Source organism: Aythya fuligula, chromosome 5, assembly GCF_009819795.1.
Source record: "Aythya fuligula isolate bAytFul2 chromosome 5, bAytFul2.pri, whole genome shotgun sequence".
Classification (NCBI taxonomy): Eukaryota; Metazoa; Chordata; class Aves; order Anseriformes; family Anatidae; genus Aythya; species Aythya fuligula.
The window spans coordinates 46689548-46712675 of NC_045563.1; the positions used below are offsets into that span (position 1 = coordinate 46689548).

At 41.7% G+C, this 23128-nt stretch overlaps 1 protein-coding gene and 1 non-coding gene across 4 annotated transcripts in view; one reads left to right on the forward strand and one right to left on the reverse strand.

Moving 5' to 3' along the window:
* Nucleotides 1-1924: 1924 nt before the first annotated feature.
* TRNAA-AGC lies at nt 1925-1997 on the reverse strand. Its single transcript has one exon. It is a non-coding gene; the product is annotated as a tRNA-Ala (tRNA).
* A 611-nt stretch (nt 1998-2608) lies between these two features.
* Nucleotides 2609-23128, forward strand: part of PPP6R3 (protein phosphatase 6 regulatory subunit 3) — a 58527-nt gene continuing 38007 nt past the window's right edge. Inside the window, exons 1-2 of one of the 3 annotated variants that reach the window (XM_032187744.1) lie at nt 2609-2693; nt 18303-18467. The gene's annotated coding sequence lies outside the window, so the exon portion shown is untranslated. Of the gene's footprint in view, nt 2694-18302; nt 18468-18846; nt 18987-23128 lie in introns of those variants that run through there. The other 2 variants (XM_032187745.1, XM_032187746.1) reach the window with 2 other exon arrangements.

A 23128-nucleotide genomic window follows, 5' to 3' on the forward strand; every position in this document is an offset into this window, starting at 1 on the left:
GTGATAAAGCCCTTGAAAATTAGGTGTGTGTCAATGTAAACATCATCCTGCCCCTTCTGAGCTCTCATCCATCCCTTACATTCAGGGCACATTTGTTCAGAATATAGAATGTGTCAACAACAGCAGAGTTTAACACCACTTTATTGCAAAGTCAAAACTTATACTTAGGAGAGCTATACTGCATAATAGCAATTTACAAATGTTTTATACTCGAACAGCTAGTCCCTTCTCTGGATAATACCTCTAGTGCTTGCTAAAGGTTTTGACCTCACCATCCTTTTAACAATCTAGTTGCTCATCCTAAGGATGCCATTTAACATTGTACTCTCATTTATCCATTATTTATACCTGTAAACCATTCCAGACTATTGTCTCCCTGCTCATTTTCCTGTGCAGAGTCTTTCCCACAGACTTTCATCAACAACTGAAAATACAACAAGCACTGCCTCACTTTATATAGGGAAATCTCTGTTGTATTCTGTACAGGTACTCCCTGCTAGAATAAAAAAGTGTCATAGAATCATTTAGGTTGGAAGACACTTCCAAGATCACCTAGTCCAACCTATGACCTAACACTAACATGACACAGACAAACAAACGAAACAGATACAATGAAAGAAGAGAGAAAGGACACAGCTAAAAAGTGGAACAGTCTATAGAGCCTTCTGGGCTGAGCATCAGCTGAAATAATGAAGAAACAATGTCCCATTTAACCCATTTCACATTGATGGTCTTGAGGATGCATTTTTTTTTACTTACTTATTTATTTCTTTTACTAAAATAAATATGCTTGCATGAAAAAGAAAACAAAACCAGGCTCTATGCCCAGAGGCCTAACTGCACAATTCTATGGCTCAGCAAGTGCATTGCATGCTGCTGTGTTTTGACCATATGTTAGTGACACATTAAGATCACATGCATCTGTAATTACTGCAGCTGTACTGACTTATTCAGGCAGAGTAAGATGCTCGTGTGCCTGACCCAGCAGTCACTAATCGCTTTCTAATAGAGGCAAACCACCAACCCCACAGCTTGGATAGGGCTTCTGTTCACAGAGGTTTTGTAAAATAAGGATGTACCACTATATGCTGAAGAGTAAAATGAGCAAGGGTGGCTCCTAGCAGTGTAAAGCTTGTTGTGACTCAATCCTTGGGAGAACCACTGAAGCCTACAGAAAGCAGAGGAAACTGTTGCCAGAAGTTGGTGAACTGGTAGGAAAGATGTAGGAACAAGAAGAAAGCTGACACTGCGTCCAGCCTTTTATGCAACTGGAATTATGAAACCAAGTACCTGAGCAGCTGGCAAGAGTTTCTGCTGTATGAGTGTGTGTCTGAAGTGCAAAGGTCAGGGCATGTGAGCCTGTTTGCAGCTATTATGTGTATGCTATGACAACAAATCTGCTGGCTCCCTTTTCTTTGGAAGCAAGCATCTTCACCTAGCTTTCACAGATGTATTATAAACCACGGCTCTCTGCCTCCGTTCAGAGAAAGCACATGCTAATGGAAGCACTCTTTTTTCTTTTTTTTTGCCCCCAGAAGTGTCACCACAGGCAAAGGTGCCCCAGAGGGGTGTCATGCCAGGGCCTTTGGGAAACGGGAAGGCTGCCCGGGGGGGTGAGGGGGCAGCGGTGGTCACCAGCAGCCTGGCCAGAGGCAGTGTGGGAGGTTGTGAGGGAAGGCAGCAGGCGCCCTGGCTGGGTCTGTGCCTCAGAGACAGCATTTGGGGCTTTTCTCTGGTAAAAAGTTTGTCAGGGCACAGGGCAGGAAACTGCAGTGGGCCCAGGGGGTGAGATGTGGTTTGTAGTGTCGGGTTTAGCTCCCTGATCGCCCTTTCTCCCCTCTTTTTACACTTTGATTTATTTCGTTGCGACGCCTCAAAATCTCGGGCGAAATTCACCCAGTTCCGGGTAAGAAAACAAATCCCCTGGAGAATGCGGGCATCGATCCCGCTACCTCTCGCATGCTAAGCGAGCGCTCTACCATTTGAGCTAATTCCCCGGCCCTGCCACCGCTCCCTCCCCGCCCTCCCACACGGCCTCGCCCCACCCCCTGCGCGCGCGCCGCGGGCTTGTTGTCAGGCAGTTTGGCGCCCGTGCGGCGCGCGGGGGGGGCGTGGCTCCGCGAGCCGGCCAATGGCGAGCCGCGGGGGGCAAGGCCGAAGGGAGAGCGCCAGCGCAGGCGCCCGCCCCTCCCGCTGTGGCCCTCCTGCCGGGTCCCGGCAGCTCAGCCCCGGATTGGACGGAAGGGGCTTTTTATTTTTTTTAAAAAGAGGCATCCGCTCTCCTGATTGGTCGAAAGGAACGCCTGTCACTGCGACGTCACCGTGTTGCTAAGCGGGGAAGGTGGGAAGCGAGGCGCACCCGCCCCGTGCGCTGACTGGCCGACAACAACCCGAGAGCCCGCCCCCGCGCCCCGTCGCACCCCGTCACAACGCCGCGAGCGAGCGACTGACACCCGCGAATCCCCCAATCAGCGACGGCGCCTCGGCCGCGGCCCAATAGCAGCGGCGCGTGGGGCGGCGGGGGGCGGTTCCGGGGCGGGATGATTGGCAGGCGGGGCGGAGGGAGGGAGGGGGGGCTGGCAGGAGCTGCTATGCCCGCCATCTTGGAGCGGCGGTGATGGTGGCGAGCGGAGCCCTGCCCGCCTGAGCGGAGCCAGCCGGGGCCGTGAGGCGGCGGGACGCGCCTCGCCGAGGTACGGCGGCTCCGCGGCTCCCTCCCGCCTCCCTCCCGCTCCCCTCGGGGAGCCGCCGCCTCGCTGCTGCCTCTCCCGCGCCTGCCCGGGCCTGGCGCCTGCCCCGCTCCGGCACAGGGGGGCTGCGGGCGCCCCTCAGGCGGCGCCGGGCTCGCCTCAGGCTGCGGGCCTCGGGCGGGCCCCGCCGCGCGCTCGGAGCCCAGGCCGGGCCTGGCGGGACGCGGCCGGGGGGTGCCGCGGGCCTGGGCGCGGCGGGGAGGGCCCGGGCCGCGCCGGGGGGAGCGGTGCCTGCCCGCAGCCCGCCGCCGCCACGGGCTGCCTCAGCGGCCCCTCCGGGGGTGGTGCCGGGGGCCGGCCGGGTTCCCCCCGCGGCTCTGGAGGGGGTGAAGGGGCCCCCAGCAGCGGGGGAGGTGCCCGGTGCCCCCCTGCAGCCCCTCGTCCCGCTGCTGTTGCTGCACAACTTTACTCGCGCTTCGCTGCTAGCTCTCGGTGCTGACACAGAAACGCCGTGCTGGTACCTGCCTGCGCTTTCCTTCTCTAAACTCAGCTGCTCCAGATTCCTGTAAACATATTGTGTAGTTACTGTTTTTTCTATCTCTCTTTTTTTTTTTTTTTTTTTTTGGCAGCTTTTTCAAAATCAGAATTTATTAAGATTGTGGCAGTGTTTGGGGAAGCCTTAACTGCTGTTCAGTGCCTCTGGCAAAATCTGACTTTGACCCAGCCGGTTCTGGTGTTCTTGTTTTACTTTAATGGCTAAAATGAACCTGCCACTTCTCCTGTTCTTGTGTTACTTTAATGGTTAAAATCTTCTCTAAGCACGAGAGGGGGTTAGTGTTGTGTCTCATGTCTCTGTGACATAAATACAGGTGGGAGGAAAGTCAGGATCTGCCCTGTCAGGACAAATGTTATTTAAGTAGCAACGCACCTATTCAAAGTTTCCTGCTGTTCTAATTTAGGAAAAGTCTTGTGAGTGGAAGAATACAAAAAACTTAGGGGTGGTCTAAAAGTTCTAGGAGATCTACCTTGAAACATGTTGGCAACTTAAAAGTGAAAAGTTGTATTACTTGTTGCTTGTAGCAACACTATTTATAAAGTGTAATTCAGTAAAAGGAGTCTAAACGTACTCTAAGAGTATGCATTGTTTCTTTTAAATACTGAATGCTAAACTGGTTTAGTTTCCATGTAGTAAACATATTCAGTAGATTGTGAACTGTACAAATACCAAATCCCTTTTTCTTTTTCTTTTGCTGGCATGCTGAAAGGTGGGAACTCTCCCTGTTGCAGTAACTACCTGGAATCCCAAAGTTTTTAAACCGCAATGCGTATCTTCCAGACAGCGTGTATCCTAGTAGGAGTCTGTGTGATTACTTAGCTCCGTGTTACTTCTTTGTGCTCTCATTAATGAGGCATAGACTAACTGTAGCTTGCGAGAGTCTTTATTATGCAAATCTAACAGAACACTACCGAATTGTTTCAATATATAACTTGTTGATGAGGCTCCATGCAGATGTGGTAGCCAGTCAGCATGGTAAGTTCTTCAGTTTGTAATTGTACATACTTGTTTAAATGCACTTATTGGTTAGTTTCCTTCATCTATGATGTTGCTTGAACATAGATAATATGGTTTTATCTGCTTTCTGTATGAAAAACAGAATTCTTACGCAGTATTGAATGCTGTCATTTCTGAGTTACTAAAGGAATTTATCTTCTAATGCTAATGGAAGACTTTATTTTGGACAGAAGAACTGCTGAAGAGTTCTGTTAACAATGAAATTAAGGAAAACACTGAGCTGGAGTGAAACTTACAGTTCAGAAACTGAGTAAAAGCAGCCTGTTTAATGGTAATGTCTTTAAGCAAGGTAGAGTGTTACAGCTTCTTAGAAAGCAGAGTAGATTTATATGTAAACTGTGGTGGCTGTAATGTCTCTGGAATCTTTTAAATATAAATTAGCCATTGTTATTCTGTTACGGAATTAAAGATATTTAATAGTCTGTGTGCGTTTTCAGAGTTGCCTACAAACTGTTCATTGTACTTCTACAGCCTAGATACCAATCAGAGAATCAGATGATGATCAGAGAGTGATATTCAAGTGGCTTAAATAGAAGGGAATCTGAATTTAGCAGTATTATAGCAGAAAACTATGTATGTAATTTTAGTATTAACAGATGGTTAGAGTGAACTCTATTGCTGTGGCTCAACAGCTTTGCTTTTCTACTCAGCTTAAGCTTGAAGTGCACGTACTATGATGCACTAAACAGCTGGCTCAAAAACAACCAGTATGGGACTGAAACATTAGTCAGAAGAGAGAAATGCTTTGAAGAGCAGTTTGGTCCACTTGCCTTTCTCCCCACTGATGATGTCCTCTTTTGTCCAAGTCCTCGAAAAGCCTTGAAATATATATATTTTTTAACCTCAGGAGGTAGTTAAGAAAATCACTATATCATTATATTGAGATATTTCATGTTCTAGCTTTAGTGTTCCAGCACACTGTGCAGCATCCTTGTAGGTAGTAGGCTTGACGATGAATTTCTTACACTTAACTGGGCTCATTCACAGCCTTTGGAAGCTGTGATGGAAACTGCAGTTTCTGTTTGAGCAGCAGAAGAGGTGCAATTACGAATGTAGTGGTCCTATTCCATAAGCTAGGATGTTTTAAGCGTATCATCTGTCATCTAGGTCTGGCACTTTCGTCTATGACTGCTAAGATTTCCACGTATTGTATTTTACTTCACATGGCAGGTTTAGGAGTCCTGCATTATCATGAAGTAGACGCCACATCCATGTTCGTAGAAGACTGTGTGTTTGGTTGGGTTTTGTCAAGAGCAAGATGTGGATACGTTGTTTTTGGCAAAACTTTCCCCAGTAATAAAACAAGCAGGGGTAGAGGAAAAATAGTATCTTTCTTGTCCTAACTTTTGTCAGGTTGGAGGAGAAGAACAAGAGGCTTGGGAAATTATTGATCATGTTAGATAGTGATATTTTCAGGGTGGGAGGCAAGCCTGAAAAATCAACCAGAAAATATGTAGAGAGTATGAATGTAACATTGGAAGCTCTGCATCTCGTGTTTAAGCATTTTCGTGATGTGTCAATGTTCCAGCATCTGTTGTAGAAACCATATGCTACTAAGCAACTGAAGTAAAATGTTTTCCTGCCCTTGGATATTATGCGTAGCTCTATAGCTAGCTTGGGACACTTTTCAGGAATCTGGGTAGACTGAATTGATAGGATCAGGGTGACGTTTGGTACAAGCTGCTAACATCTTGCTCATGGCCCTTCTAGGCCTAATAGCATTTTGGTAACGGTACTTCATGCTAAATTGGAGGAAAAAAAAACACACTGTTATTGTCGAATACAAGAACTGTCAAGAACTTGTTTTTTTTTTTTTTTTTAATAGCTTCCATAAGGTGCAGAGAAGCATATTTGAAGTGGTGTATGTAATTTGGAGGGTGTGGGGAAAGTGCCTGCAGTATGTAGCAGCCCTTGACTGTTGTTTTTGTGTTGCTCTTCCCTTGTGTAGTCCTCCCGTAGTCCCGTTAAACAGACCTATCTGCTCCTCTTCCACAGGACTTAAAAACTGGGGGTGCTCAGTGACAGGATTTGTGCCTTTGGCAAAGAGAATACCGCGAGGACTTGAGCGTACAGTTGTATGAACTGTGAAGCTGTAATACATGGCACTGAGATGAGAGTGTATGCTGTCTCTGCCTCTAAATATAACTGAAAGAATCGAAACTATTATTTGATAGTACCAGCAATCTGTTGTTGCAGGGGGTGAGGGACTGAGTAAAAGACTGCAGGGTTATTTTAGGCTTTGTTGGCAAAATGGGTAAGAGCATCTGTGAAACCGATAGTTCAATCTTAACCAAATCCTCTCCGTGTTGTAAAGGGAGGCAGATTTAAGAAAGAAAAAAAGCAGAAACTGCCTGATAGTGAGATTTGAGGGTTAATTTACTTGGATGAAGTCCTGAGACTGTTCCTGTTCCATTTTGGGTGAGATGTTTCCAAGCGTTTGTACACAAGTTTGTATACTTTTGCAGGGCGATGGAGTACACGGCCTAGTGGTCTCCTTTCTGTGCCCATTGGGTCTTCTGGAAACTGAAAGGCTGTAGGCCAGCTCTTGTTTGTTGTGCCAAAAGATGCTTCTAAAAGCAAAGTAAACTCTAAAGCCTTTTTACGACAACCGAAGTCCCGGGTGAGACTTTGTGCAAGGGCCCTGTAATTCCCTGTGGGGTAACAATCGGGTTGGGATTGAGGATGGAAACTTTCAGGTGTTTTCAGCAAAAATTAGTGGTCATTTATAATGAGGTTATTAAACATATTCCAGAATATAGCACTTCCTGTTTTCAAAGCATCCTCATTGTTACAATGTCTTGAGTGAATCCTAGATATCATTTTATCCCTACACAGTGATTTTATCATACACAGTGCCGCTGTCACCTCCTTTGGTGGAGATAGCAGAATCTCCAACCAGATCCTTATATGCAAGTAAGAGTTTTTTTGCAAACTTAGCTTCTTAGAGAGGTTTTTGGAGCAGATCTTCTAATTTGACAAACTTGTGACCTATAAAATCACAGAATGGTTTAGGCTGGAAGGGACATTAAGGATCATCCGGTTGCAGCCCCCTGCCATGGACAGGGACACCTTCCACCAGCCCAGGCTACTCCCAGCCCTCTCCAGCCTGGCCTTGGGCACTGCCAGTGATGGGACGTCCACAGCTTCTCTGGGCAGCCTGTGCCATGCTATCTCCACTGGAGGAGGTGACAGCAGCACTGTGTAGCAGGGATTAAAAAAAAAAAAAAAAAAAAAAAAGCCATTAGAGGCCCCAGAGCTGAACACAGGGCCCCAGGTAAGGTCTCACAAGAGCGGAGCAGGTGGGCGAAATCCCTTCCCTCGCCCTGCTGGCCACACTTCTGATGCAGCCCAAGACAGGGTTGGCTTTCTGGGCTGCAAGCACATGTTGCCAGTTCATGTTGAGCTTCTTGTCAACCACCACTCCCCCAGGTCCTTCTCCTCAGAGCTGCTCTCAATTCATTCTCCACGCAGCCTGGATATGTGCTTGGGATTTTACAGGCACAGAACCTTGCCCTTGGTCTTGTTGAACTCCATGAGGTCCACACAGGCCCGCCTCTCCAGCCTGCCCAGGTCTCTCTGGATGGCATCCCTTCCCTCCAGTGTGCCAACCACACCACGTATATGGGGAAGGTGCCTTCTGTAAGTGTACGTTAGGCTCCTCTAGAAGAGTGAAGCATGAGACCCTCACCTGCTGCCAGGTGATGCACACTTGTCACTTACAGGAGTGCCCTAATTGAGAAGACGACACATTCACATTTTTCCTGTGAAATACACTGTAATGTTACCTTTAAAATAGACCAAGGGCTGTCTTGGTGTGTTCTTCATACTTCTATGATGGTATTTTGATCGGTTTTCAATCTAAAATGCTCAGCTAGGAACTTCAGGACTGGTTTGATCTATAGTAGTTGACATTATTTCTTTCACTACTGCCTTGACAGACTTGTCATATAGCTGTGTCTTCACAACCTGTCCCATCAGGAAAATATCTAGAGGATTACCTTTGCTTGAGTAGTTCAGCTATTCACCAAACACCTTGAAAAAGATGGAAAGTCTAAAGACTGCTGAAATAAAGCCGTAGCTGTGGCAGGTGTAGACCAGGTTCTGGGTGGGTGGGTTTCCTGCTGATGGTGGAAGTGGCCTGCATCTGCAGGAGAACTGCCTTGCCCTTTGCCCGCCTATCTTCCAGGTGGAAGTCTGTTTGGAAACTAACTGCACAGGGATTGCATTCCCACCTTCTGTGTTTCTTTGTGTATTTCTTTCTGGCTGTTATGAAGGCTGGGTTTGTCACTGCTCATGGTGCTCCCTAAGGGTTCTCAGCGTTTTGGTAGCTTTTTTCTTGCCTATGAGCGACAGCCATAGAAGTTACACTGAGCCTGGCTGCGAAGTAGGCAGTTCTTGGCTGGGGCAATCAAGCATTCATCAGAGGATCCTTCCGTGTGTGTACTTGTTGCTGATGGTGGGCTCTTTGTAACTTCAAACCACCTTGTATTTAATGGCAAAAAGATGTTGTGTGCTGAACATTGTGCTTATATTAAATTCATTCTATTTTTCCCAAAATAAAGTGGGTAGTAAAGGTGCCATTAGCATGAGGTCCTCGTTTCTTAATGGTCAGCATGAAACTAAAGGTGGCTCTTGATGCTGCCTGCCTTTACTGTAGTGACGAGCATGCTGGTTTGGTTTTAGCAAGTGGGGCTTCAAAGCAGGGAAATGGATGAAGTTGTAAAGCCAAAGCAGATAGGGGTCTGGTAGTTGGTGAAAGGTGGTGTAAGACCACTGCACAAGTTGGGCTCTGCAGGTTGTAAGAAAGAAGGTAATTGCTGTCACAGCTGTTAGTTGGCAGTAGCATTTAGCACTTAGCTGCAGGATAGTCATAAAAATTAAAACCTTACAATTGTTTTAATGTTACCAAATCCTTCCTGTTACTTTACCAGTGGTTATGGGATGCCTTTCTTCATTTAAAAAGGAATATATTTTGCTATCAGACCATGAAAGTTGTCTTATATCTGTAGTTCTTTACCTGTATTGTTGTCCAGGTCAAGACTGTCTCAGAGTCTCAATACAAAAAAAGCTCATAAACTTTGTAAGAACAATACTGTGTGACTGGGGACTGAACTTAAAACTTGTTCTCAACCTGTTACAAATATTTGATTGCTTTTATTTGTCAGTTGATGTGCCGGGTGCACAGTCATGGGTGGGGACAGACACTTTCTTCCCATGGAAGCGTGTTCAAGTGTGCTCTCCTGCTGTCCTTACATCTCAAAACACGTATATCTGAAAAAAGAACCTTGCCATGGCTGGGTGGAGTACTAGCTACACCTAACCTGGGTGCTTTGACTTAAAAAAGCAAATTATAAATCCAAATTAATCCCTAACTCTCTACTAACTGAATAGGAAATTATTTCTGAGATTGGATTTGTAGGCATGGGATATCAAAGGTAAACAGTCTTAAAAATAAAATAAAATTCTGCACCTCTCTGTGGTTGTCTGTGACAAATGACTCAAATTCCACAACCCCTGTAGGTTGCTTCCTATCTTTTGTAGTATAGGAAACACCTGTGTGTGTGTGACATGTTTTGCAGTATAGGAAACTGGCTTCCTTCTAGGGCACAACAGAATGCAGTGATGCTGAAGTTCTTCCATGGTAGGTTTTTCTTTGAACTACACTGACCCCATACTCCTTTACTCCACACTCAGATATTCTTCAAATTAACTCCAGCTTTTCAGAGAAACGTGCAGGCTGTAAGGCTGCAGACCAGAATGCAATGGAGTTGTTTTTTTCTCCCCTGAGGTTGTAGCCCTGTGCAGCCAAGAATGCAATTGTTAATGGATGTAGGAAACGTAACCGCAGCGCTGATCCTCACCATCGTGACAGGGCAGGTTGCAGGTTATGTCGGTGTCTGTAACGTATTTGTTGGAAACGGTGAACGTTATGGTCATGGTGATGAAGGTGGTCTTTGGAAATGTGAATTAGGATAGGATAGTTGGGTTGGAAGGTGCCTTCGGAGATCATCCAGTCCAACTGCCTGACACTGCAGCATTGAATTGGTGACCGAGGCTATGTACTGGATCTACTGAGCAGCATGATGCAAGTAAAAATGATAGATTGATTTTACTGTCCATGTCTTCTTTAGAAAAAATGTCTCATTTGTATTATAGAAAACCTGAAAGAACAGCTAGTGAATCCAAGGTGGTGGTTGAAAATACAGAAATGAAATATGGAGGGGAAATAGATGGTGTATTTTTTTTTTTTTTTTTTTTTTTTTGAATTGCAGCTAAACCTGCTTCAAAGCTTTGTTCCTAGGCTTTCAAGCATTTCAAGTTAATTTCTGGGGATAGTTTCAAAACTGTAATGATCCTTAACGAAGTTGCCTTGCTGCTTGTTGCACTGCTGGTGACTTAACTTTATGGGATGGTACTAGAATTTGCCAAAATCTTTGTGGTAGTATAAAAGACTCGGGTTAGAACTTCTGTAAACTGATTTCTGAGTTTTTAGTTAGCAGAAAATATTTTTTTGGGGGGTATGTCTTGTAATGCTGTTATGAAATGGTAAAGTATTTAAGTTCTGGGTTAGTAATTTAAATGGCTTGCTTCTTTTGAAACTCTTTTCTCCAAATGCGTAGAGTAGGCCTATAGGCCAGAAGCATCAGTGCTGCTTTCTGTAATTGTTTGCCGTGTGTTTGGGTTAATGTTAGCATTAATTCAGTGTTTCCTACTTACGGAACGTAAAGTAATGCTTATAGGGTGGAGTTGAGGCCTCTTCTTGCGCTGGGAGAAAACAGAGATGTGTTGGCAGCTAGAGAGAAAGCTGCTTGGAGGAAGGAAAGTGTGGTAGAAGTATTGTAGGTACTGTGTTGGAGCCTAGTCTTGAGGGGGAGAGGAGCTTGTAGAAAATCAGAGAGGAGACAGCCAACTGATATATTTCCTCAAGTATTTCAGTTAGGGCCATGGCAAGAAAAACTTTGTATCCCTAGCCTGTGGCATGTTGCTTGAAAGGGCTTATTTTATCTGCCTGCACTTCATGAAATTGCTCAGTTGATCACTTCAGTGTCAAGATTTGTGAGTATGAAAATAATCTCCCTTTGGAAAAAAAAAAAAAAAAAAACTCTTCTAAATGACTACTAGATCTCTGAGGAGGGCTTGCCCTGTACTCTGCTGGTTGCTACTGTGACAGGGTTCTGAAAGGTGCCAGGTAGCAACTAAACTCTTCTAATGATCCAATGAGAAGAATTGAAACAGCCTTAAAAAGATTTTGAAGACCCCTGAGGAAACAGAGTAGGCTTTACATTTTGCTTTACAACTGTGGCTTTTTCATTTGACATAGGATGTGTGTTGCAGGTGGAAGAAGGTGCCTTATTCTGTTTGGCAGTGACAGTTTTTCTAATGGTGTCAAAATGGAAGAGTTGCATGGGGAAAGCATATGTTCCCTCAGTGGAGGCACTGACTGCACCTGTGTCTGGAAAATGTGGTGTAACTTCAATGTGCACACCCTGTAAAAGCATGGTGTGCTGAAACTCAGGTTACTGAAGTGGCTTGCTGTAAAATATAAATTACCTGGGGAGTAGGGGCAAGGGGAAAGAAGGAGAACTTAACAGCCACTTCAAACCTTGTACAAGATGCCTTTTCAATGATTGTCCATTATTTTGTTGGTTTTCGAACTTCTTCTAGAACTTATTTTTGGTGATTCTCCAAAAAATAGCCATTCATTGAACATAGATAAGTGAGATTTGGTGGTATCTTCTAATTCAAAGCAGTTTTTCTTAGTTTGTTAAGTTGAATCTCAGCAAACTCAAGCTAATCATGCCTCTATCTGCACTTTCACTGTGTAGTTCTAAATGCCTGCAATTTACATAATGGGGGGGAAGGGGCTGTGCTAGTACTTTTATATTACAAAAGTTGGTAGTAAAATGCTTGTGGAGGATATTGAACTTCAGTTATTAATCCTTGTGTGGTAAGGTAACCTATCTATTTGCATCCAGTGCTTCACTGGCATTCTACATGCAGTGAAATTATTTTCCCTCTTCCAACTACTTTACTTCCAGTATATCCACAGAGACAGAAACACAGTTCTTTAGGCTGTACCCCTGCATATACGTAGTTCTGTGACGGAAACGAGGGTGTTTGTACTTGGGGTTAAAGGTTGAACTACAGCTATAATGTCAGCACTAAACTGGGAAAGAGTCCAAAAGGTGCTAAAGCCCTTGTCTAAATGCAGATACCAACATTTAGGTAAGCAAATGCGGTAAAGTAGCATTCCTTGTATCCAGGTGACTGCCACTGTATTTTATTTCCCTTGCTTGACAGATATGTTGGAATAAGTTTTTTTTTTTTTTTTTTTCTTTTTAACTTTTTGCACTAGGGGCTGTGTTGATAAACAAGGAAACCGAAGGGATTGTAGAAAAAAGCATAGAGAAGACCCAAGCTTTTTGGTGCATAAATTCAAGATTAGGAATCCACTTCCTCAAGTGGAAGTAAAAATCAAGGATTTATTTTAACCTGCCTGTATTGCAGATTAAAAGAGGAAATATCTTCAGCTCTTCTTGTCGTGCTATCAGACCTGCACAGCCTTTGAAGGGTGATAGGGATTCCAGGCTTCGGTTTGAAAAGCAAAACATGTTTGTTGTGATATAGCCATGTTAGCCTGGGTGTGTGCGCAGGGTGGATTGGTTAGTTCTGTCTGTCCTCATAAGATATGGTAGCACAGAAATTAAAAAAAAAAAAAAAAAAAGCTACTTAGGGGCTCAGCTCTTGATATCTTTATTAAAAGGCAGCTGACTGGAGCTTCATGAAGCCAAGCAGTGCCACGCTGCTGGAAGCTGCTGCCAACTTCTGCTTCTGAGCTGCAAACAACATTAACAAGACCAAGATGTTGCTTAAAAAGAAAACTTGTAATACTTGGTTATGCTGTCCATACAGAAGGAATACTTTTTGCTGCCCTGGTTAGAAATTACTGAAGCAAGCAGCTTTCTTCTGCCTCTGTATTTTCATGCACCTCAAAATTCGATTTGCATCCGAATTTAAAGGTTTAATCAGCATGGTGAAAAGGAGGATGAGCTTACCTGAACAGTTAAGGGTTATCCTGATGAAGTGGGCACGTTTGCGTTATACTCGGCAGTGGCACATTAGAAATGGCCAAGCCAGTTAGGCTTATGCTTTGATGTTTACAGTATGCCATGCCAAGTACAGATTTTGGTTCAAAATCTGCGTGACTGGGTAGCCTGCAGTTGTACTCAGGTTAATTAAGGCAAGCAAGGCATAGGTCTGAGTAGTGTTAATGCAACAAAGTGACTGACACAACTATATTGTCTTCTCTTAAGGCTGCTTTTGGTACTATCTTAAACCTTTGTTTCATACTGTTGCCTAATGCTGGTAAGCATGTTCAAACAATAGGCTTCTCATCCCTTCCCTGCTTATTTTCAGCAGTGTGCCATTTGGTTGGGACAGAGTGAGGCAGATTAAGTGAAAAGTTGACCCAGAACCAGTGCAGCCATGATGGTAAATATGTTGTTGTTTTTCTCCTTTCAAGTCCTTTTTATCCCTGCTCATGGCAGAGGGTTTGGAGCTAGAGGATCTTTAAGGTCCCTTTCAGCTCCAGCCATTCTGTGGTTCAAAGTTTAAGAAATTGTTGGAGCATGGACAGGCAAACCCTTATACATGTACTTGTTGGGAGTACCGAAGAAGAGAATAAATGCATTTAAGAAAACACTTCTAAAATTCAAACTAACTGTAAGGCTGTCTCCTTAATTTACATTTTTTTCTTCAGCGTTCAAACAACCAGCGGTACTGCTGAAGCAGTAAGTTAGTAGTACTGGTTTGTGCATTTCTGGAAAAGTAGTGCAGGAGTCCAGGATCAGTGTTGCAGGTTTTCATGTACTGGAGAGAACCGTAGAACTGATACAAAATTGTGTTATTTTAGCCTTATGTCTTGTTCTTGTTTGTAACCAGATCTAGAACTTGTGTACTGCAGTCCTGCAGCAGCCTAATCCTGTGTAATTTGGGGCAGAGATGATAGAGATGAGTCCTGGTTTCCCTGTCCCTAACGGTGTTCCCTGCTTCTTGGCCACGCTCGCCCTGGTGCTTGGCAGACCCTTTGAGCTGTTCTAGCATGTGGACTTGGCAGAAAAACTCCTTCCCTGCTTCCTCTGCCAGCTTCATTTGTCACTTCTTAAAATGCATTTTCACTCTGAAATGGCTTGGTGGAAGGTTGACAGGTGAGGTGTTGGGAGCCAGCAGGGAGGGACTGTGCTGCCTAGGGGAGGGTGGCACTGCTTAGTCTGCTGCAGCACTTGTCTGAGACCTGATGGGATTGTGTTTTTCATCCTTATTTTGGTCGTGAATGGTGACATGGGAGCATATATATGTACTCTTAAGCAAAATGCTTGGAACTGATAGTGTAAACCACTTTTAGTCCTGGCGTAAGTGAGCCATTTCTTAAAATGTTGTTTAAAAGTCACCTTGGGTATTTAGCAGATTTCTTTTAAACTTGACTAGTTCACAAATTAGTATTCTGGGCTACATCAGTTGTACTTGCTTCTCTGCCCTTCAACCGTCTGTCCTACAGAATTCATGGTGGTGGACAAAGTTTTTAGGCCTCTTTTCTTTGAGGACTATCTTTTTCAATTTTTAAATACGGTTTTCTGGGGAGGAGATGTTGCTGATTTACTTCTGTAGTAAGCTGTAAGATAACCAGAGCTCTGAGGACATATCTGGATTTTTTTCCACCAGGCATTTGGAGAGAGATGGTAAGGAATGATGATGACGCTGTTTAGTCTCTTACATGATGATTTTGCACTGCTCTGCCTTGAGCATTCACACTTTACAGTCTATCGATACAAAACTGTTATTTCACTGGAAAAAGGAGAAAGATGTACCTTACAATCTTGTTCTTAAGTGCAGTGTTATATTAAAAATGCTTGCGCTTGATCTGAATGCAGGATGTTCCAAATACGGAATAAAACTAAATGGCATAGTGGCACATTACTAATAATTAATTGTGATCCAAACACCTTCATTGTTCCCAAATTGATGCTGGGGCTCTGCTGGTTGTGTCAGGCTGCTTACCCCTGTGGTAAGGGTGAGGCTACAAAATCAGATTGGAATTTTTGGCAATGCCAACGCTTGGAACAAGAGCTACTGCTGTGTGATGATGTATTTATGAATGTTTCTTACATCACACACAAAAAGAGATGTTTACTTCAAGTGCACTAGGGCATACTTTGGGTATAGTAAGTTGTGTAAGTCACTGTTTTAAATGCAAGAGATGAATTACTGCAAGAGCAGCATTATTCAGTGCCTTGCAGTTGTGCACCCTGATTTAAAGAAAGTGCAACAAATGTTGCATTGGTCTCTATAAGCAAAGAAGAGATTTGAAGAGACCTCATTAGCTTTGCTGTGTGGTCAGTAAAGCTGTATGGAACTGTTTTACAAATAGACCGTGCCCCAGTCAATGTAGCATTAATACAACCTGTTTAGTCTGTTCATGGCAGCTGGTTGCAGAGTTTTTAACCTCTCTATCTTAAAATAAATAAATAAATAAAATAATAATAAAGTTCATCAGGTAATGCTTTAGGACAGGCTGTACCATGCTGTTCCATGTGAAGAGTGATGCCACTGTAGATAGCTGTGCATTGCTTTATTTCTCAGGTAAATCAGCTGAACGTATCACCACGTGTTCTCGTGGTTAGTTCTTATGGTTTTATGTTTGAATACTTTGTTAGAGCTATTGTTACGGTGATGGAGCCACGTTAAAGTGGCTGAGCTGTTACTGGACATGAGCTATCCCTGGAAAGCCAAAGTTAGTCCTATACCTGATCAACTGGTTGATTTTCTTATTCTTTTTGTTTGTTTATTTTAAGGAAAGAACTATTTCTTTTCCCTTTATCCATACTGCAGCCCCTCTCAGTATCTCATAACTCTGTTATTCTAGATTCTGGGATGGACTCAGCATCCTAACTGACTAGAGCAGACTTGTGGAACATCCTTCCCAGGGTATGCTGTAATATTTGTACTGCCAGTATCTTGTTCATTTGGATTACACTAGCGTTTTTTTCTCCGTGTAATCCTGCTGTATTGAATTCAGAAGCTGATTGTTCTGGTACTAGACAATGGTACTTAAACTAAAGTTTTCAAACAGAAGAACAGAGAAATATCAGAAAGCAATCTGTGCAAGGAGAGCAGTAATAGTGCCTTTCATTTGGATAAATTAATCTTTGCAGATTTGTACTGTATTGCCCGTGCCAACTCTTCTGAAAGTTGATTAAGCTAAACAGGCTTCCTATTTTGCTTTTACATGACATAATTGAGGAAGTGACGTTCTGTCCTGTCCTGGAGCTTTGCTTCTGAACATGTGTGCGTTTGTAATCCAGAAACAACAACCAAGACAACTTTGGTAAAGCAAACCAAATTCAGTACACTTGTTTACTTTTTCTGGCCTAGTAAGCCACTTGACTCACAAGGGATTGGCAAATCTACTTGACATTTGGACCTGAAGGTCTAAGGATGAAAAACATGTTTGACCTTTGAAAGTATTATGGTCAATGTATTACGCTGACCTTCAGTTCATGTGTATGTTGGTTACTAAAATAGCCTTAGAGAAGGCTGTGTTTGGTGTTTGTGTATGTCAGGGCTTGGAATCTTTGTGCTGTTAGCCTCACAATGGAAATGTGGTGACTTCTGTTTCCAGAATGGCTGGGTGGTAGCAAATAAGGTGATATTGCAAGCGGTGGAACATAACCAGCCCTAAAAACAAAACAAAACCCCTCATTTGTTGGATGATTGTTTAACTGGAATGCAAATGTTTATTCTAGTTAAGAAGGAATATTTTTAGTACATTGCTTTAGGTTGATATAGGCTACTAAATAATCTTCAGGGCTCAAGAAGCACATTTGAAGACTCATATTCTTTAACATGGGAGGTGTAAAATTAGATCATTCTCTTTTCTTTGCTAGCAGAGTGTTTGGAATGGTTTGGAGGTGTGCTTTTTTTTTTTTTAAGCTGAATATATAATCGTGACAAACTGATAGTAGAGCCTTTCAACCTAGGTAGATACAGACATGATCTAATGAACTTGTTACTATACTTGATATTCTTAGTTGGTGGTACTTTATCCTTTTTTTAAACAAACCTGTTAATATTACCTCATTCCCAAAAGGAATAATTCTCGTCTTGAAACCTGCCTCTTAAAGCAAAATCAAAAAGCCTCCTGTAACTGGTGGAGGGGGAAGGTATTTTGGTGTTAAATTTTTCTTATTACTGCCAGAAACAGCCATGCTAAAAAGAAGCATCAACTGATAGGATGCTTTTTCTTGCCTATTTGGTGTTGACTAAAGCACAGGCAGGTAAGCATTAGGCAGAGGCCAATTCTGGATGCCTAGTAATGCTCTTTAACATTTCTTTGCTTTACACTGAAGGAATTAAGCTGTCAAAATCAGAGGTCATCTTAGTGATGAATTGTAGGTGACCGAATGCTGTCCCAAAACAGCTGGTTACTTAGCAAGTCTCTATGTAGATTGTTTTATGTTTTTTTTTTTTTTTTTTAAACTGATTTCAAATTGAAACTGGCTAAATTGTATGTATGTAAGGCAACATAACGGGCATTCTTAATGCTTGTATGTTTATTTCTGTACTACTTTGTGGATAAATCAGGCCTTAATATATTTATCTATATCTGAAGACATGGCTTCAAATGAAATTGCTAATAGTTTTTTTCAGGTCTGTATTTATGTTAGATTCAATAGTCAAGTGCAAATTATAAAGGCAACTTTACTTCAGTGATACGAAAAATCTTCCTTTGCCCCTCAAAAGTGAAGGGGGATATTTAAACTTGCTAATAACAATTTTCTTTCAGATGACAAAGCTGCTTTTGTACTTATTTTCAGAGTATGGGCGCACTGGACTGACACTTTTCACAGCAAACTGTTTCCTCCTTCAGTTCATGTGTCTTATTTCCTGCAAAGCAGCGCTTTTGTTCATGCAGTTGTTGAACTATTGAACAGAAAGTGTTAACAACATTAAATTATAAAATGTCTTTTTTGTCGTTGTAGGAAGAAATCTGCTTCATCTAATTCAATCCTAATTCAGTCCTGCTAATCTGCTAATACTGTAGATTGAAAGATTTTTGCTGTTGCCAGGATATCCTGTAATGGGCAAGGAGCCTGAGAGAGTACAAATTCTGTTTTTTTAACTCTTTAAAAGCTTTTGTTTAACAGGTAAGAAACATTGCTATTAAACTTCATCTATAGCAGTATATTTAGCTTTTGCATCTATAAAGCCTTAGCTTAAATTTTAAGTGGTTCCTGAATGCTCTTAACTTTTTTTCATATCTATGATGTTCTCTAAAGGCATTCGTTTACCTGATTTCTGTAGGTTCACATTTGCCACCTTCCAAGCTGCTCTTCTTTTCTCAAGTTTAGAGTTCGTGGCCATTCCTTCCCTTTTCTTGCAGCTTTTTTCTGACTACTTTCTAGCAGACTGTTTTTAACTTTGCCTTTTAATCCATCTTGCTGTTACAGTACCTTCTTTTCTCACTACCCCTTTTTCTCCTCTTCCCTTTGGCCTTAGAATGAGAATCAAGGGTTATCTAGACACACTGTTGTGGTTATTCTATTTGTTTTACAGGGAACTTGTTTTAAAGTGTTTTGATTTTGTGCCAGGAAGTGTATCAGCTGCCCAGCCTCCAATTCTTTGAAGAGTTTCAAAGCAAATGTGTTCATGAACTGACATATTAGGTATGAATGACATTTAGCACTATAGGTTCTTGTGTCAGAGTATAATGCTGTCTTCTGCAACTGAATTCTTGGTATTAAACTACATTGTTCTGAGTATTATTTAGCTTTCTTGTTATAGTATTGCTGAACCCCCTTTTTTCAGTACATCAATAACTTCATTTCCATTCTGAAGATAATCAGAAGAGTTCAAAATACCAAGAACTCACTGAATTCCTTGACATGACTATTTTAAATGTGTAAATGCTTGGCTGTTGAATAGTTTTCTAGTAACTCCACTTAATCTTTCCTATTTGGGAGGGGGAGATCAGTGTCTAATTTGCAATCATTGTAGGTGATTAATATTTATATTGATTAACGCTTGTTAACCAGTCTTGAGATCTTGTAGGAATTTGACAAGGATGCAGTTGTTGCTTGATACAAAATTGCTCTTGTAACTTCATCATGAGCTGCAGATTTCAACTGGGCTGTTATGACCTCATGAATTTTGAGGAATTGGTGACTTTGAGTCAACGTGAACTACTTTGGGAGCTGTTTGTATACTTCAAGTCATAGAAACTGACTACTGGGACATTCAGCCATAATAGGTGCCTGTGTATATATGCACATGATGGGTATAATACATATTATGTAAAAATTCATATATTTGCACTTCTGGTCTTACACAAAAGTGCAGTTACTATAATAAATACGGGAGAGTCGAATGACAAATAAGGGTTTGCCTGTCCCAGTTGGGTTTGCCTGTCCCAATTCTTAGCTCCTCTGCAACCATAGCAGGACTCTTCTTCCCCTAGGAAGTGAAGAGGAATTACTTCAGAAGAAAGGAGTGGAAGTCCTTACTTGTTAGATAATTTCCCTCCTCATTAGGAGTTGGAGGCAGCTGTTTAAGAGAATGTTACAAACATTACTGCCTTGGTACTGTTTCCTAATATGTTTCTCTTCTGGTCAAGAAAAGACTAGACCACATTTCACACCAGTACCTAGTTACCTTCTGAAAGTATAGTTGTTAGCTGAGAAATATATATGCTCTAAGTGGGTGTGATGTCTGGAAATAATCATATCCATAGCATGATGTTAAATTGTAGAGAAGTCAATGAACTTGCTGAATTGTTTCTATTGTATTCCCAAACATAATTTGGTTACACAGGAGTTCTTGATAGTATTTGGAAGAAGCAGCCTTTTGTTTTGGTATGTAGGTGAAACTCTACCTGCTGAAGGTTCAAAACACTGAAATCTCACTAGGTTATTTACAAGGAATGCTCCCCCTCAGTTCCTGGATCTTACAGCTTAATGATGGTAAGGTCTTACAAAGATGTTTCCCCTTACACTGTTTTTTATATTATAATCCAGTACCTACATTCCTTAAAACTCTACTGTACTACTGCTTTTATTTTTGATTGTTAGGTGTAATGTAGCTGAATGTAGGATTTGTAACAGTAACTTGTATCTTTCTAGCTAACAATCTAATTAATTTTGAGTGTTTAATTGAAAATTTATGTAAAAATTGCTTATTGGGTAAGCCTGGTGTCTGTTGCATTATTCAAAATAATTTGAATAATGCAAGTAAGAAATAGTCAGGGAGAGGTTTTTACACTTCTTACACATTTATCTTCTGCCAGTTCAAACAGTATGTTTCATCAGTCCCCTTATTTGTGCCCTGAACTCCTAATGCAGAAGAAGCAATGTGTGTGCCTGTGCGTGAGAAGTATTCTTGCATTCATCGAGTGGAAAAAGTGTAGAATTCAGTTAAGGCATAACTGTATATTAATGTAACTTACTATTATTTTATGGAAAATGACAGTTTTGGTCCAAGCTAGAATGCAGGTGTCCTATGTTCTTAGTGTTGTGTTGTTTAAATTGCCCTTGATTCCAGACTTAGTGCATACGTGCTAAGTTTTTCCCATATAATAGGTCTGGAGATGTTTTATGCTATGAGGAATTGGCCTCCTGCAAACAAGGGTCAGGCAGTGGTAGACAGCAGGTTTGCAATGGGTAATGGGTAAAACATGTGCTCTGGCTGAATCAAATTGGCAATTTAAAATGTAGCTGCTAGAGTTATTCTCTGTCAATTTTGGTCACTGATATTTCTGCCGAGCTCTAAATTTCTTCAGGCACGTACTTATATGTAGCTTTGTTTTGAGCAGATAGTACACTTCCAGTGCACTTCCAGTGTCAAAAAAAGGAATTTATAAATGCTAGTGTGGTATCTAATTAATGGCCCTGGCTTGGGGGAAAATAAGCTGGAAACGAAGTGTACTTAACCAATTGATACAGAGTTGAGCTGGCAGAAGGACATGCTTAGCATTTTAAAGAAACCACTTAATAACTCTTACAGGTCTTAGAAATGTTGCTAAATTCTTAGTTTTATCATTAAAAGATTTTTGTGTTCCTCATTGCTTCCCCAAGCATGTTTCCTTTTTAAAAGGCTATAAATTGTTTGCATTCAAAAATCTTTATAAAAGCACTAAGAAATGTAAGACTTGGAGTGTTTTTGGGTGGCACCAAGAGCTACTGTTGTAGCTGCTCTTCTTGTGTCCAGTGATTAAGTTGTCTTTTGCTAGTTGCTACCCAAGAGCTGTAAAAGCCTGTGTGGCTGAAATAGACTGTAAAATTTAGGATATGTTCAATCATCAAAAAGTTTGTTGGTGCAAAAGTAACTGATTTGTTCATCTGCGCGCTTGAATCCCATATGAAGAAAATATAAAGGTAAATGGAGAAAAATGAGCTACATGCTGAATTTGGTGCTTGGCAGTTCAGTTTTTATTACTTCCTATGTAGCATTTCTTAGACTTAATACGTTACAGAAGCTTCAGTTTAATGTCTGATATACTCCTAAGTTTTTCTTGCTTGTGTAATGAGGTCAGGTGTTTTTGTAAAAATGTGTGAAGTTCCTGCTGGAAGTATTGTGTATAAATTTCTAACATATCCAGCAGTCAAGTAAAACAGTAAAACAGTACTTTTACCTAAAGCTTTACCTTAGTTTTATTTCTGTGCTGGTTTAGATGACCATCTCTGCTTTGTAGCTACCAGCCCTCAGCTGTTAGGTAGAAGCTACCAAGGTGGAATTAACTGCTGGTAAAGTATGCTTCTTACATTTCTTACCTAGGTAAGACAAACATGCTTAAGTCTTGAACTGAAATAAGCAGCTCTCTTAAATAGTTTTATTTACTGATGGGACTTTAAAGTAAGAAGCATGTTTTGTTTGAAGGTTCAAGACAGGAGATGGTCTCCAAAATTATCCCTGTAGGCTCATTTGACTAGAATTTACATGTTCATCCTATAGATTGAAAACAGGAATGTCTGTATTCAGGAAAAGTGTTTAACTGTTACATCCACTGGAAGCTGTGGAGAGAGTTGTTCATTTAATTGTAACCAGCTTTTTTTCCATGGAGATGTCAGCTAAGCATTTGGCCCTTAGAGACAACCACAGACGAGTCACTGTTTAACAAAATACATACAGTGTGGTTTTCTTCATCTGTACAAGAAAGAAGACAAAGCTTTTTTTTTCTTTTTCCTGGGGTGAAATCACTTCTAAGCTTTATTTCTTCCACTTAGCAAGCAGTTAAAATAGGAATTTCAGTTACCTGTATCTCAGAACAATTACAGGTTTTCTTCATTTTACCAAACTGCTTTCTTTCCTTACAGTTTTAAGTCAGGTGTTGACTATATGGAATATTACTTCACTGTTCATTTAGAGAAGAATCTGTTAGAATATTAACTAAGGAAGGAAAGTGTTTTTTTTTTTTTTTTTTTTTTTTCCCTGACTGATACATATTCATTAGGAACTTTGATTGTCATAACTTGTATCAAGTCAATGTAAACTGTCATGGGAAATCTTCCTGTGCATTTGAGGTCTGTTAGTCTTGGTGGGAGCTTTCAAAGATTATGGAAAGCTAACTAAATGTGAGTTGAGAGCCAAATATATGTAACAATTTTACCATACAATTTTTCTTTGCAAGTCAGATAGCTTTTAGTATTATCCTACGTTACTTTGCTTCGTGTAGTATCTAATCTTGATCGTGGTTCATATATGACAGTCTATTGCATCTTATGTTAAATCTTGCATTTTGAGATTTTGAGGCTCCTATTGGAGCTGGAGTTGAACATTGAGAGTAACACAACCCAGTTGACCTATGGAGCTGACC